Source organism: Molothrus ater, chromosome 15 (assembly GCF_012460135.2).
Source record: "Molothrus ater isolate BHLD 08-10-18 breed brown headed cowbird chromosome 15, BPBGC_Mater_1.1, whole genome shotgun sequence".
Taxonomy (NCBI): Eukaryota; Metazoa; Chordata; class Aves; order Passeriformes; family Icteridae; genus Molothrus; species Molothrus ater.
In genome coordinates, this window is record NC_050492.2 from 28,697 (window position 1) to 44,161 (window position 15,465).

Here is a 15,465-nt window from a genome sequence, read left to right on the forward strand (position 1 = left end):
GTGTCTGGACAGGTAGGAGGTGTTTCCTGATAGACACAGGGGCCTCTCAATCTGCTTTGAATTTTATCCCTGTGAAAAGCACCAATCACTTGTTTTAAAAATTTTAAAAGTTTAATAGTAATAAAATAGCTATAAAAATAGCAATATAATTAGAGTAATAAAAATTTTGGGCAATTTGGATTAGGACAATATGAGACAACAGAAACTAAGAGTTACGGACATCCAGGTACCTTTTTCTGGGCAACATAAGCCCAAAAAACGACATGCGTTAACAGAGGATTATCCCTTAAAAACAATAACCTGTTGCATATTCATACATCTCATACATGATGCATAAATTCCATTCAAACACAGGATTCCTTCTGGTCATCATCAACTTCTTTCTCTTAATCCTAACGGCATCTTCAAGTCTGAGTGAGGCAGGAAGAAGTTTGTTTCTTCTGATAAGAGAGCAATAAATTCTCTTGCTCTGAAATATTTAGGTGTCCTGTGGCTGCTATCTGGTGTGATTACCTCATTCCTTTCTTAAAAAAATAGTTCACATACATAGTTTCTATTTTAACATTATGTTATAACCTAAACTATATTTAACACACTAAAAAAAATTAATACAGCATAACTTTCTAACATAACACATATAACATTCATTTTAATATTTACGAAAAGCCAATCATAAAATACACATTTTTCACAATCTGTAAAGGGAAAAATTGTCAAGAAGTTCTTTAATTATTCAGGGGATAAATGGAACAGAGGTGGGAATGTGTTTCATTCTACGCTGATTAGTACATGTGGGGGTTAGGTTCTAAATGCAAGAATTTCTGTTTGTTCCTACTTGTAATTATAAGTTACTGGGAAGGGATTTGCTGGCTACATTGGGAATACAAAATAACATTTTAAAAAGTGATACAGAAACTAGCCCTATTGTAAGTTTGTATCAAATGTCCGAAAAGGTCTATGCTGCAGTAAACCTGCAAGTATGGGCAGTCCCAGGGAAATCTGGAAAATGAACTATGGAGCCTCTCTAAACTACTTTGAAGCAACCAGGATAAGTGGTGTCTAAAAAACAATATCCTTCTTTCAAGGCAGGGAGAGAAGGGATTGAGTCCTGCCTGTTACTGAGTCCCTGTTAAAAGCAGGTCTTTTAGAGCCATGTATGCCTGCCTATAATATTCCTGTCCTGCCAGTTAAGAAACTGTATGAATGGACACCAGAAGGAAAGCAGAATTTTAAAGTGTTAGAAAAAAACAAAAGGCAGACTAACTGAAGCTCCTGCTCTAGCCCTTCCCAACAGGGAAAAAGAATTTTAATTACATGTGGCTGTTAAACAGGACCATACTAAAAGGATTCAGTATGGAACACAGGGGAACACTGCAGCCTCTTGCTTACTTTTTTAAGATGTTTGACCCAGTGGCCTGGAGGACAGCCTCATTGTCTGCAGAATTGTGCAACCATGACTTTAATGATAACTGAAATCCAAAAACTGATGATAGGAGAATGTTTTATTATGAAAGTCTCACATCATATGTAAGTTTTGTGAAGCAAAATTCCTCACTTGGTCTTTTCCAGGGGTTCTGGCCCTTTTCGGCCTGAGCCAACAGGACTTTTGTCAGCCTCCTCCACAGTCAGCAGCTGGACCTCTGCTTCCACCTTACCCTGGAGGGATAATATGTCTGAGCCACAGTCGAATGCATTGCTTCACAGACCAGTCCGCTGACCACAGGTCCTGCCACAATTGGGTATTTTTCTCCCACTTCCACTTACAGATGGCTCAGAGCTTTCTTCTCCGTTGGCTACAGAGTGTTACTTCATAGCCAGTGGAAACTGGCCTGGTAAGAAACTAAATGTTTTGGAGACAAGGAATTGTATTTTAATGAACTCCCCAACTACCTGATTTGTCTGCCTACCCCAGAGTGGCACTGAGCAAAATTCACCCTTGGGCACACACAGTGGTCCAGTAGCAGGGGTATCAGGAGCGAGTCTGTCCCTGGTCAGTTGGCACTTGTCTGTCTTGGGCTGGCAGAGACCCCAGGACAGGCTTCTGCTGCTGTCCTGACTGGCTGACGGGGAGCCATACTCTTCTTGCTTTGGAGTACAAATGAGCAAGGAGAACATGATCTGGGGTGTTTCAGTGGGAACACTAAATTCCTAAACAAAGACAGCTCCCCTAATGGAACTTCTATGAGAAGCTCAGAGGAATACCTTAAGTCAGACATCCCTGCAAACCACGGCAGCTGGTTCTTCAGGGTAGACAAGTGCTGGATAAGCAGTAGATGGAAGAAGTCTTCAGGATCCTGTAGTGTTGTGTTGTGCTTTTGAAGTTATAATTATGATAAGTTCTACCTTGTATTTTGGATTGTTCCGTTTTCCCCCTCTTTAAGTATGTAATGATTCTGCCCGTTTGTCTCCTCCTCCCCAGTGTGTGTCAGTTACCCTGTCTGCTCCCCAGTTATCCTGGCAACCTATGTGTCCTCTCCTCATGTCCCTCCCTGGTACTCTCCATCACTCGGCAACCCATCCTCTCCATCTGGAAACTTCTCTTCAGGGCATCGAGTGATTGGCTCAGGGGCCCTCCCCAAGATATCCCCTATTGGTCCTCCAAAGGTGTCCTTCTCCCTTTCTCCACTCCCCCCTGTACCTCCATTGGTTGGTGGCAGGCTCCACCCCTGTTCCCACCTTCCTTTAAAAACCCTTGTCAGCCCTTCCCCAGTTTGGCAGTCTGGTCTCCCCTGGGTTTGTTGTCTTACAATAAACCTGGTTTGCAGCCATGACCAGAGTCCAGCTTTCTTCTTCTGCCTCTTGTGGCCCAAAGTCTCTGCAACTACATAGGCTTCAAGCCTTTAGTACTCTCTCTGCGAACGCTAAGCTGAGAGGGTGCCCCCCTGCTGGAGCTCGCATGCCGGAACTTGTGGGGGCTGTCCTGAAAGGATAAGCAGAAGCTTGCGGCCACACTGTAGAAGCTGGGTCACTGCTGCCCTTGTAGGTTGTGCATGTAGGACAGACTGCCATATCAAGGTGGAGCAAAACACTGGCTCTGCTCACAGTGCCAGCTCCCCATCTTACCATCAGGAGGTACTTGCTCCCACCTGGGGTCTGTGAATTCCATGTCCTCTGGTTTGACTGAGATGCTCCATTTCTTTTTCTTCTTGAACTCCCTTTCCTCTCTCTTGTCATCTTCTTGATCTCTGAGTTTGATGAAGGGCCACCAGCCCCTTATGCACTTATTTTGGAAGATGGAGAATTGAGGTGTTGCATTCTTCATTTTGATGGTACAATGCTCAGAGCTCTTGGCTGCCCACACCATGTCAGGCAGCTTCAGCTTGATGGAGCCTGCAGGCACAAGGAAGAAGAGACCACATGGTAAAACTCTGAGGTCAGCCCCACACAACATTTGGCTGTCTCTGCCACACTACCAAGTGCCACGAGTAGGTCCCAGCTGCTGCAATTATCTAACAGAACCCTGCACATTTACAGATGGAGAACCTGAAACTCTGCATAAGAAAGAACTAGCTCAGGAGTTAAGAGACTAAGAGGCAGAAGCCCCAGGTCTCTTCTTGTTTTTGATAAGGGCTGTTTGGTGAATTCATATGGTGAGTTATTTTTACCCTTCTATCATGTCCCACCCTGCTCTCCTCACATGTCCAAGCTCATCTTCCTCTCTAATTCCTGGAGATGTCAATTAAAATTATAAAATGATAATGCTTTAAAATTATAAACGCTTTAAAGGTTTCAGGTTTGTCTAAGGTCTGCAACAGCCTCAGTTCATCTCCCTGTTTGGCCTTGTGCCTCTGTTCTGCTCAGAATGAGTTCCTGTCCCACTTTGGCACCGAGCCCTTGTGAAAAAACAATCTTACCACATCCTGATCTGTACTGGTAAAAACAGACAAGGGACGTGAGTGTTCTCTGCTCATTTCCAAGTGAGACTGCATCTGGATACTGTGCCCAGTTTTGGATCCCTAATACAAGAAAGATGTCAACTAAATAGTGTTTAGTGGCTGAGATAGTCAAGTCTGTAGTAGGTGCCACATCAAGAGGCGTGAGAGACACATATGTTCAGCTCAGAGCAGAGAAGTCAACATTCCTCACAGCCTAGAGGAAGCTACAGAGCAGATGGAGCTAGATTCTTCTCAGAAATGGATAATGAAAGCACCTAAGGAAACAGACACAAAATGCTGCAAGTAAAAAATCTGAGAATTGTGAGAAAGGTACAGCCAGGAAAAGGGTCGAAGAAGGGTGCTAGGAATCCATCCTTGGAGATGATCAAAACCCACCAAAAAAACGTCCTGAGCAACTTAACCTACAGTGCATCCAGCCCTGCTTGGGGCAGGAGATTGCAATAGACCCTGCAGAAGCCCATTACTATCTAGAAGTTCCTGAGATTATACTTGCCAGAAATAATTGACATTGTTAATGCTTTTTTCAGTGCCTCAGTTCATGGCTAAACCACTGGAAGTGCCTCATGCAGTAAAGGTGCTGAAATACACTACGAAACGTTGAAGTATAAGGAGTTTAGACGTGCCCAGGAGATAGTAGGGAAAAATGGCTGTTTTCTAATAGGCAGGTTAACATTTGAAGAAGGGAGGAACAACTGAACACAGCGTTATAAGCTTGGGGATGGCAGCAGAAGTCAGAGAGAATCAGCAGTACTTGTGCTAGCATAAGCATAATGTGTGGGGTATCGTCACTAGCTCTGTTTTGTCACCAGGCCTTGCTGCATGCACAGTTCAGCAGGTCTGATCACCAGGAAGTACCAGAGCATCCATGGAGTTTTGAGCCCCCAGCAATGGGGATGCTGCAACTCAAGTGCCAATAGTCTCACAAAGGTTGTCAATAGTCTCACACAGGTTATCCCTGTACCTACAACATAAGGTCCTGGGAAAAATGCTCTTAGGCTCAGACTTTGAGATCTGCATATCTAAGTAAGAGCATGGAAAACAAGCAAGTTTATTGGAAAGGTTGTGAGGAAGCAGAACCTGGAAGTCCTGTGACATGACAGGTCCTGAAAAAATACACCAAAGCCCTGGGACAAGCATGCAAGCACTACATGTCTGTGTAGGAGAGGTGCCTATCTCCGGGCTTTGTCTGTAGCTCAGGTGTGAAAAACCAGCCTAGATGACTGCTGAGCTGAAGAGTTTCATCTGATGGTCCTAGTGTCCCTTCTCAGAGAGCTGAACCCCAGGGAAATGCTTCAGCCAGGTAAGGGACAGGTCACCCCACTTCCAGCAGGTAACACCATACCTAGAAAGTCATTAGCTGAAATCCTGTCATAATCCCAGATCTGGAGAACCAGAACAACTGGTTCCTGAAACTCTGACTCGTCCATGGAGAAGACAGTCCTTTTTCTTGCAAATTATCTCCTCAGTTGGGAGATAATTGAAGCAGAAGATGAACCTCCGGTTGAAATTGCCTTCCCCAGTCAAGGAGTTAAAGTGAACATCTGTCTTCTGTTTGCCATGGTCAAGACCTTTTATCCAGCTGTAGAGGAAGCTCAGTTACCCTCTAACCTTATCAGCCAGCCTCAAAGGCAGAGCAGAAGGATGGAAGTAATGAACCCCATGGAGTAGCAGGGAAGGGTCAAACCAGAGAAACAAGCGGACAACATCTCTGAGGTTACAGTTGCACATACAGAGGACTGGAGGGGGCACCTCACACCAAGGCAAGGAGGAGTAGAGGTTCACAGGAGGAAAGTGAGTGTGTGGGCCATGGCAGGGAGCAGGGCAGCCAGGCTCCCACCAGACCTTTTCACAGAGATGTTGCTAGAAGCTCTCCTGTTACTGGATTGACATAATCAAGGATCACATCATCCGTGTTCCAGATAATCACAGGGAGCTCATAACTGTGGAAATGACAGAGAGGTGAGACATATACCCTTGTCCCTGGTGCCTGAGAGGGTAGATCAAGCCTGGAGCACAATGCCAGAGCAGCAGGACTCAAACCTTCCCAGCAGTGTGGTTCCTCATGCTCCTCCCGCCAAGCACAGCCCAGCAGTCTCACTGCCAGGCATAAAACCCTTTCTGGACACTACAACCCTACAAGACAAACACACACAGCCAATACAGGTAGCTTTGCAAACCAAATCCCTGTTGCATGGGAAATCCACCCTGCTCTACTAAGCCACAGGAGCACAGAAAGGCTTAGGCAGGAAGGGATCTTTGCAATCTCTGCAGTCTCTGCTCCAAGCTCTTGCTCTAGCTTCACAGTAGGTTGATTGCTCAGAGCCTTGTCTGCATGAGTTTTAAATATCACCAAGCATGGACATTCCAGCAGATCTTGGTCAATCCGTCCCTGTTCCAGGATAACTTCACTCTCACTGAGAAAATGTTTTCTCTATACTCAGTTGGAAATTCCCTTGCTGTAATTAGTGTTCATTATCTCTTGTGCTTTTGTCTGAGAATAATCTAGACCTTCTATCTCAAAAGAAACATGAGATCCTCAAAAACAGCAGATTTCCTTCTTCAGCTGCACTTCTTCAAGCTCTCAAAGACATCTGTCCACTAGCCAGACTAACTATTCAAGGCCTGACCTGGACCCTAATCCCATGCCTTACAACTTCAATAACCCTCACCAAACGCCCATTATCCCACCCCTAACCCTTCCCTTTATGCCACTGTGCCCTCCCCTTAATTCCACCCCTTACCATGACACCAGGACTAGAACTCACAAGTTCTAGGTTAGCAGTCTGAGACCTAACCCACTACACCACCACAAGCGTGCCACTTAGCATCAGACGGTCCTTAGAGGCGTGGCAAGGATGGAGCAGCATTCGCCTGGCATCACCCGCGCGTGTCCTGCTCGCCCCGGGCGCCGCTAATCCCATCACCCGTCCCCCAAAATGGGGAAATGCCACGGGAAATTGCTCTGAAAGCACGGGATCGGTGTCGGAATCAGGCAGCGGAAGCTACGGCCAAAGCTCTGTTTTCCAGAGCACCTCACCAAAGATGGCAACTTGGCCGGAAGTGGCTTCCGCCAGCACACAAGATGGAGCATAGGGGCAGAAATCATGTGGTACAGGACAAAAAAATGGCGGCTGTGGAAGAAGTCACATGATACAGGACAAAAGATGGGATATAAGGGCAGTAGTCATGTGATACAGGAGAAAAGTCATGTGATATAGGAAAAATATGGCGAGTATGGAAATGGTCATGTGATGTACGACAAAAGATGGCTACTAAGGATGGAAGTCACGTGAAACGGGACATAGATGGCGGGTAAGGACGGAAGTCACGTGATACCACACCAAAGATAATGTGCGCAGCATCTTGCGCACGCGCTTTTGGGTAGGGGCGAGTGGTGCCGCGGCCGGTTCTCGCTTCTCAGACAGGCGTTTTTTCCGCTGCCTGAACACGACTCCAGTGCTGATGCTGATCCAGCGCTTTCAATGGGATTTTCCGTGGACTTTCCCGATGTGGGGACGCGGGTTGTGGTGTCAACGGCACGGGCAGAGTCAGGCAGCGGCAGGGACACCTGCGTCTCTGTCGCGCTGTGCCGCTTCTGACTCAAAGTCCCCAGCACATTCCCGCACTTCTCTGTTCCCGCCCGGCCCGGGGAAATAGAGGAAAACACAAAAGCATCGAGGAAGAACAGTCAATGGAGCTACCTGAGTCACCCCCCCTGCCCACAGGGCGGCAGCTGCCTGCATCCGGGAGCAGGCGGCGGGAGGATGCAGCTGCTCTTTACCAGAAGGTGAGAGGTGCGGGTGCCAGAACGGTAGGCAGGGTTTCCCCGGCAGGGAGAGCAGGTGGAAATTGCCACTTCCCACAACTCTCGGTGAGTACGGGGTGGAGTCCAGACTCAGCCAGGTGGGAGGTGGGGTGCTGTTAACGTCCCCGGGAGCTGCTGAAATAACAACTTGCAGCAGCCTTTCGTGTATGTGTGTGAAAACAGCTCTAATGCTGTAGCCGAATAGAATTAATATCAGATTTGTATAAAATGTGGTGTTTATATCTGGGGCAGTCAGTTCCCTGAGTGTGAAAGTCCTTGACACAGTAAACCTGCATAGTTTTTGAGTTCGAAGTGTTGTGTCCTTAAAATTCTTAGTAAAATATTTTATATTTAATGTTAAGTGGATTTGTTAGAGTAGCAGAAGTGTAGTGGGATAATCAACATTTCTTGTGTCAGAATTAATTTGTCTTCCTTATTTTCCCTTTTTTTCTTTCTAGATAAATGGGGAAAATATTTGGCATAAAGAAGTGAAATGCATGAGGAAAGCTCCATGTTCCCAAGGATTCCCTTGCTTTAGGGATGTGCAGCTACTGAACTGCACCAATAATTCCAGCTCCCACAGAAACCTTCCAAAGCTGGAAGAGACAGGGAAGAAAATTCCAAGAGTGGTGGGAAGTGCTTTTTCCCAGGTCTGGATAGCATTGAGGTTGGAATGACTTAAAAATATTCCTTGCCCCTCTCCTGTGCCAGCCCAGGACTAAGTTGGTGTTCTCTGAGTGGCTGCAGTTCCCTGGATGTGGAGGAAGGCGGTCTGTGCTGGAGAGTGAGAGAAAGGTCCCTGCTGGTTGCTGTGTCCTCGGTGGGCAGAGAGCTCTGATCTTGGCAAGATGTGTTTGTGAGAATTGAATCAATCCTGCCTCCTTTTGAATGAGTTGTTTTAATGAGTCATCAGCAGGGACCACTTTTAGCCAGCTTTAGTTTAGTTTCTTTGTCACAGGTTTCTTTTTTTGATCCTGAAATCACCAAAACCTAAAGTTTGCTGAACTAACCCTGAAATGCTTCAATGAATCAATCCTGCAGAAACTGGAGATTGGATATCTGGGATCTTGTGGCCGTTCAAAGCTGTGTGGATTTACCCCCTGATTTTGGTCCCAAGGGAAACTCCAAGGTGAGAATAATCAAAATGTGAACCAGTTCTTGTGAAACTCAGCTTTCCAAAGCTTTATTCAGGATTAAAAAAAGATGGGAATGCCCTTGGCAGAAAAGTACCTGTGAAGCAAAGCCAAAAATCTTATTATCATTATTCCTGCCCTACAATGTACTTGTCTGTGAACAAGTGCGCAAAGTTCACAATATGCTCAGTTAATTCAGGTGATGAGTACTAGCTGATGTACAAAGGAACATTCACTTAAAGGCCATGTTAGGGCCTTGAAAAAGGCCAGTGTGACAGGGTGTTGACTGCTTTTTTACAAAAGTAGGTATATTTGTGGTACTGTTGAGGAGTATGGTGCTTAATGATTCAGAGTACTGTTGCTGTGCGTCCTCAGAGAAAGCATTCCACTCCCTCCTCTAAGTGTGTGTCAGCTGCAATTGCTGAAGGACTACTTAGTAGATCACAGAGGAACTCAGGGAAGTAAGCAGCTACCATCTACTTTAAAAATCTCACCAGGCACCTCTGTTTGCTGAAGTGCCTGAAATTTCACTTGCAAAATAAAGTAGTACAAAAGCGGGGAAATATTATTCTCTGTTTGTGATTCTGCTAACATACCACATTGCTGGGCTGTTTGGAAAGGGATGCTGTTTCTCAATCATCTGTAATTTACTAGTGCTTTTCCTTAAATTCTCTGTAGATACGGTAGATAGAGTAGTAGACTGTTTCTGTCAGTTGATGCAGCAAGAAACTGAGTGCATCAATTTTCTAGCATCAGTGCTCTTCAGCTGGCAGCTAGGGAAAATACCATCTTCTTTGGCACTTACCTTGTTATTGCTTCCAAAGTATTCTGAGACCTAGTGATTACAGGTCATAGGGTTAAAAATAAATTTAAGTTAATCTGAACTTCCAAATTCAAACTAGTTGTAAACATTTGTGGCTTTTCCCAAATGAACAGATTTCACCTGAGGGTAACTTACAAACTGTTTTGATTACACTGTAGCCCTACACATATGATTAATCCCTGATTACAGGATATTATGTCTACTCAGTGTTTTGCTGAATGATGAATTTTAAACAATAAGTATCATTCATCTTTTTATTAGTGGAATTTTCAAGAGTCAGAGCAACTTACAAAAATTTCTCACAGATGTCTACAAATTTAGAAATTATATAACCAAATTATTGTAGCCTGTTGTCCTAGGTTAACATTATGATGCTTGTATCCCCATTCGAGAGTTCTGTTTATGTTGGATATTATGTTCTGTGCCTTCAAGACTGGCTCTTAAGATTGAATGTTTTGTTTTGGTTTTGCTATCAGCTGCTCCCCCACGGCTGATGGGACACACAGACAGGGCAGTACACAGTGCTGCTTTTGCTTTTTGCTTTGCTTTTGCTCTTGCTTCTGTTTTGCTCCTGCTTTGCTCTTGCTTTTTGCTTCTGCTCATTAGTTAGTTTAGCTAAGCAGTCCGAATTTTCCCTGGACTGTTTTTGACTTTTCCTTTTTTGGACCTACTCAAACCTGCTCTGGACTGGGACCTGGGAAACACCGAGAGTTTGCACCTTGTGGCTGCAGCAGCTGCCCCAGCACCGGAGGGACTGATAACAGAGAGACCACCCCCAAGAGAGACTTTCTGAAATTGTAATCTTTTTCAGAGTGGTGACAGAGTGGTGTCATCTGGTATTGTTCCTTTTGTGTGCTGGGGGGTGCTGTGCCTGTTAAATAAACAGGTTCTTTCCACTTCTCTCGAAGGAATCCTTCCCGAACACGGTTGGGGGGAGGGGCTGTGTGGGTTTGCTTTCTGGAGGGGCCTCCTTTTGGAGGTTTTCTCCCAAATTTGCCCTAAACCAGGACACCTGTATTGAATTTTATTGCTCTGTATCATAAAAGTCTCAGGATTCTTCCTCCCAGGGCAACTATGACACACTTCTTCAAATGTTTGTCTAAAAGCCATTTACAGTTTTTCATCTATAAGAGGTTTTCTCTTTAGTCATTATTAGAATCAGGCCATTCACAGCCATGCTTGGGTCTGTGTGCAGCCTTGCATCTGTCATAAATGTAATTGGAAGGGTAGGTATAAAACTATTCACAAAATCATACAGATATTGATACACACTGTAGTTTTCAAATCAAGAAAATATTTAATGCATTAAACAAGAATGATTCAAAACTGTAGATGAGCTTCAATCACTTTAATTGTGATTTAATTGGAAAAGGGCTTTACCATCTGTCCAAAAGCTTCAGCAACCATTATGTGTGTAAAACAAACAAAAAAGACTGATGAAGGTAAAAGGAGTTTGTGAGGAAGCCTGACCTGTGCTTCCCTATCCTGCTTGACTTTGTTTATGTAAGTCTTTGTGCAGTCTTTGTGCTGTCATCAGAATTTAAGTTTCCAAACTAGAACAAGTTGTTATAGCTCATTATGATGTACAAGTATATAATATTTTTCCTGCTCTCTGAGAATTTCAATGTCTGCTGCATAAATCAACTTGCCTGTACTTCAAAATTGACAGGGTGTGAAAAGTAGAATAGGATTACTGATTTAGTTAAGAATCAGTCATCCTCCAGCCACTGGCTGCTGGCTGGAGGTGCTTTGCTTCATATTGCCTGCACCAAGCTAAAGACAGTTTGTCACAAAACTGTTAGGTGCCAGATCATTAAACCTTATTATACTGAGGCAAATAGATTTTGGGATGAAAAAAATAAGTATGAGGTATGTATATGTTATTAGAGCCATTTAATAAAAAGATAAAAAAAATGAAGAGAGTATTTTCAATAAATTCTGTCTGATGTAATTACTGCAACATAAAGAAACAAAGTACTTTGTCTTAAGGTATATACTAAGTTCAGACAAATGAATGCCTCAGTGAATTAACTGAAGGTTGAATGAAAACTAGTATATAAGGAATTGGGGGGATGAAAGAAATATAGTTCTCATTTTCTGTGAAATTGAAATGCTGAGGAAATTTCATTTTTTAAACTTCATGACTTAGTGCCTCTAGAAGGAGCTATGCTATCCTTACTGTCATAGAAGTTCTTCAAATTGATGTTCTCATCAGTGGGAACATGAGTGGGTTTTTTCTGACCTATCCTACCAAGCCACTGAAGCACAGCTTATGTATTAGCCATTGCATTCCTCTTTAAGGTCAGCTCAAGTTCATACATGCTCTCACACTATTATAAAAATGAATATGTACATGATTCCATGTCACTGGATCTAGGAGGCATAAGAGCAGTCATTGGTTCAATAAAAATGCTCACCCTTTTACAAGTTCTTGCCACCAAAATGAAGGGAAACATGGTTTAATATTTTTTTTTTTCTTCTTGCTCGAGTCCTTTGTAATGACTTCTGTGAAGGCTAATTTCTCCATGGAGAAATACTCTAATACTCTGACTTATGAGAAGTAAGTCTCTTGATTTTGGACTAGACCAGTTTTTCTGGACTGTGGATGTCTTTCTGGGGAAGCTGCCCACAGCTCCCACTAACCTTTGTGCAAGGACAAGATCATTACCAGCCTTTCCACACTTCCACTTTACAAGCTGACTACAATCTCTGTGTTCAGTATATGCCACTTGCTCTCTGAGCAGCTTTGCATTTTCCAAGTAGTATCTCTGTCCTCAGTTAGGCAAACTGTGATTGACAGAACAAAGGAAGAGTGTGTCTAACCCCTCTCTATCCTGCTAATACAGAGCTAAGATGGTAGTTAAGCATGGCCTCATTAAAATGTTGACATCACCTCACTTCTGTAAACACAGCAGTAAGCATGCATTTCATATGTTAAACCATCAAGTTTCCATGAATTTGCTTCCCTGTGAAATACTTCTTTAGAGCCTATGTGTCTCTGCTGCTTCTGCTGCTTTTAATCTCACTGACACATGTGTGATAAGAACAAACATAATGAAAATTATGATATGTCACTAGAATGTTTCCTGGACTCATGGCCAAGAAACTGCCAAACAGTGAGCAATGGCTAGATTTATTGTGGTTTGTTTTTTTTACATAAGCTCCACATAATTTTCAGGAATGTGCTGTAGCAGCCTTTGACTTTAGACGTTGCATGTATTCAAATCTGTTCAAGAGTTTGAAAAATATTCAGCCTCATTCTAGTTTGAATTATGAGATTACCAGTATATTTAAGCAAGAATGACAAGCTACCTCAAGGGAAGTCCAGGGCTGTAACATCATGAATGCTGGAATTTCAGCCACTCTGCAGGAAGCTTGTACAGCAAGTACCATGCTTGGTGTGGTAAGAAGGATCTAGGCACTGGCCTCAGCCTCCTGTGCTGGGAAAAGCTGTCTGCACAAACTCCAGGGAAGACAATATAGTTTGGCAGAGACGAGCCATGTGCTTGGAATGACCTTCAAGGTGTCAAGGGCTGCTCCTAGAAAAAAGGCAAAAAGGCAGAATTGTAACTCAGTTTATGTCCACTCAGCTTATGGATGCCTGTACTTCAGGCAAAAGGTTTTGTACCTGTCATGGTTTAAGCCCCAGACAACAGTCAAGCGCTATGTAGCCACTCACTCACTCCCCCACAAACAAGATCAGGGAAAGAATCAAATTGGAAAGGTAAAAGTCAGAAAACTTGTGGGTTGAGATAATGACAATTTATTAGAGAAAGCAAAAGCAAAGAAAAACAAGGAATTCATTTTTTCCCATGGACAGACATGTGTTCAGCCATCTCTCGGAGAGCAAACCCCATCACTCCAAATGTCTGCCTGGTTTCCTCTTTCTTGCTTCTTCCTTCTCTACTCTATATACTAAGTATGATGCCATATGGCCTAGAATATCCCTTTGGTCAGTTGGAGTCACTTGTCCTGGCTGTGTCTCCTCCCAGCTTCCAATGCACCCCCAGCTTCCTTGCCAGTGAGGCAGTATGAAAAGAAGAAAAGGCCTTGGCTTTGTGTAAGCCCTGCTCAGCAATAACAAAAACATCTTTTTTACCATTGCTATGTTCATCAAAATCCAAAACACAGCCCCATACCAGCCACTGTGAAGGAAACTAACTTTCCTCCAATCAAGCCCAGTGCATAACCCAAACCTTGATTTTCTTAGTTTCTCACTGCACTTATAAAAACCCAATCTATCATGCGTGCTTTTTCATCAGTACTATTTCTTTCCCTAAATTTCTATGTAAATAAACAATTAGTCATGCTTGACAGATGAGACATTAAATAAAAAGATGAGCCAATCCAAATGAAGTGTTTGTGGAAAATACTTTTGTGTCACTATCTATATACATTCCTCTCCAGTGAGGAATGCCGCCTGAGTCAAGGTAACTACTGCACCATAAAAAACCAAGCACTGTAGTGATGAAGAAATCTTCAAGCAATGTTCCTGAGGCTCTGTCTGATTATACTAACTGGAACTACAGAATGAATGAAAATGCAGTGTGGTCATTATCTGCCTGGCAGCAATGGCAGAAAGCAGTGGAGATGATATCACAGCTGGGCTGCTGCTGTTGAAGTGCTAGACTTGTACAAAAGAAAATTTGTTGATGAGCAACTAATTACAGGTAATTACAGGCAACTAAGTTTATCTGGTTGTATGTCCATTTACCATATTTGAAAAACAGGTATTAGAACAAACTTCCTTGGGACTCCAATGCAGTTGGATTTCTATCCATGGAAAATGCTCAATATTAATAGTGCTGGCATTGCAAATAATAATGGCATGGGACACAGCGTGCTGAGACCTCTACCTGACAGACTCCCTGCATTCAAGTAAGGTGACAACTCTTCATTTTATGTAGATCAATTTTTCAAAACTATTCCTTGAAGTTACACTTTTTCTAGGGATCGGTTAAATGATGATTCTTGATCTGTTGGGTCATCTCAAATCTAGAGGTGATTAGGACACAGCTAGCAGGAACAATTGCCTGTACTTGCTAGATTTGATTCCAAACAGATAATTGAAATTTCATTTATGTTCTATTCTAAGACAGCTGTGCCAACTGGGAGTGCAATGAAAGTGATCGAGTATGTCTGTAACAACACTTCTGGAACTAAGAGAACACCTGGTACCTCTAAAGTTCCGTGTGTGGGTGAGACTCAGTGTATATTGTCTGGGAAGAAGAGCTGGGTGCACAGGCTGAGCAGGTATCTCTGGCATGCTCCAGTTATGTGTCTAACTTTGACAATCAGGACAAGAGGGACTGCCAGGCTCAGGATGAGTATATGAAGACTGAAAAGAATTCCCAGTGCAGGAAGAAAGAGTCTACTCTTTCTTACTGGTTTAGTTAACAATGCATCATTCCAACATGGAAAAACTTTTAAGAAAAAAGTTTATGAGAAGGAGTTTGAGAGTAGTTTCTGCAATGATGCACTTCCTCAAATCACAGGGAAAAGGAGTGACTTGGGTTATCCTAATTAGGCCAAGATTATTTTTGCTTCTATGAGAAGTTTTTTTTTAGTCAGACATGAGAATGGACAAGACTGAATAGCCAACTAGTGGACAACTGCCTCCCATGAGACCAAGTAACTGAAACTTATATTATAAAAATTATAAATACTAGAGTCCCAGGATCTATCATGGATCCTGGCCATCATCACCTTTGCCTTTTTGGCTTCCACAGCATGATGACAATATTTGTAGAGAGAACTGGGTAATGTGAATTCTATTGATGCCTCAGGTTTTAGCTTTTATATTTTTCA

The 15,465-nt window shown here is 43.3% G+C and overlaps 2 long non-coding RNA genes across 3 annotated transcripts; one reads left to right on the top strand and one right to left on the bottom strand.

Moving 5' to 3' along the window:
* Positions 1-698: 698 nt before the first annotated feature.
* On the bottom strand, positions 699-6,920 carry LOC118692312 (uncharacterized). 2 transcript variants are annotated; one of them, XR_004981132.1, is made up of 2 exons: positions 6,662-6,920; positions 699-3,330 (listed from the first exon to the last, which is right to left on the bottom strand). It is a non-coding gene; the product is annotated as an uncharacterized LOC118692312 (long non-coding RNA). The 2 variants fall into 2 exon arrangements; XR_004981131.1 differs by having other exon boundaries at positions 6,638-6,920.
* A 388-nt stretch (positions 6,921-7,308) lies between these two features.
* Positions 7,309-11,575, top strand: LOC129046839 (uncharacterized). Its single transcript, XR_008508643.1, has 2 exons — positions 7,309-7,767; positions 8,160-11,575. It is a non-coding gene; the product is annotated as an uncharacterized LOC129046839 (long non-coding RNA).
* Positions 11,576-15,465: the final 3,890 nt, after the last annotated feature.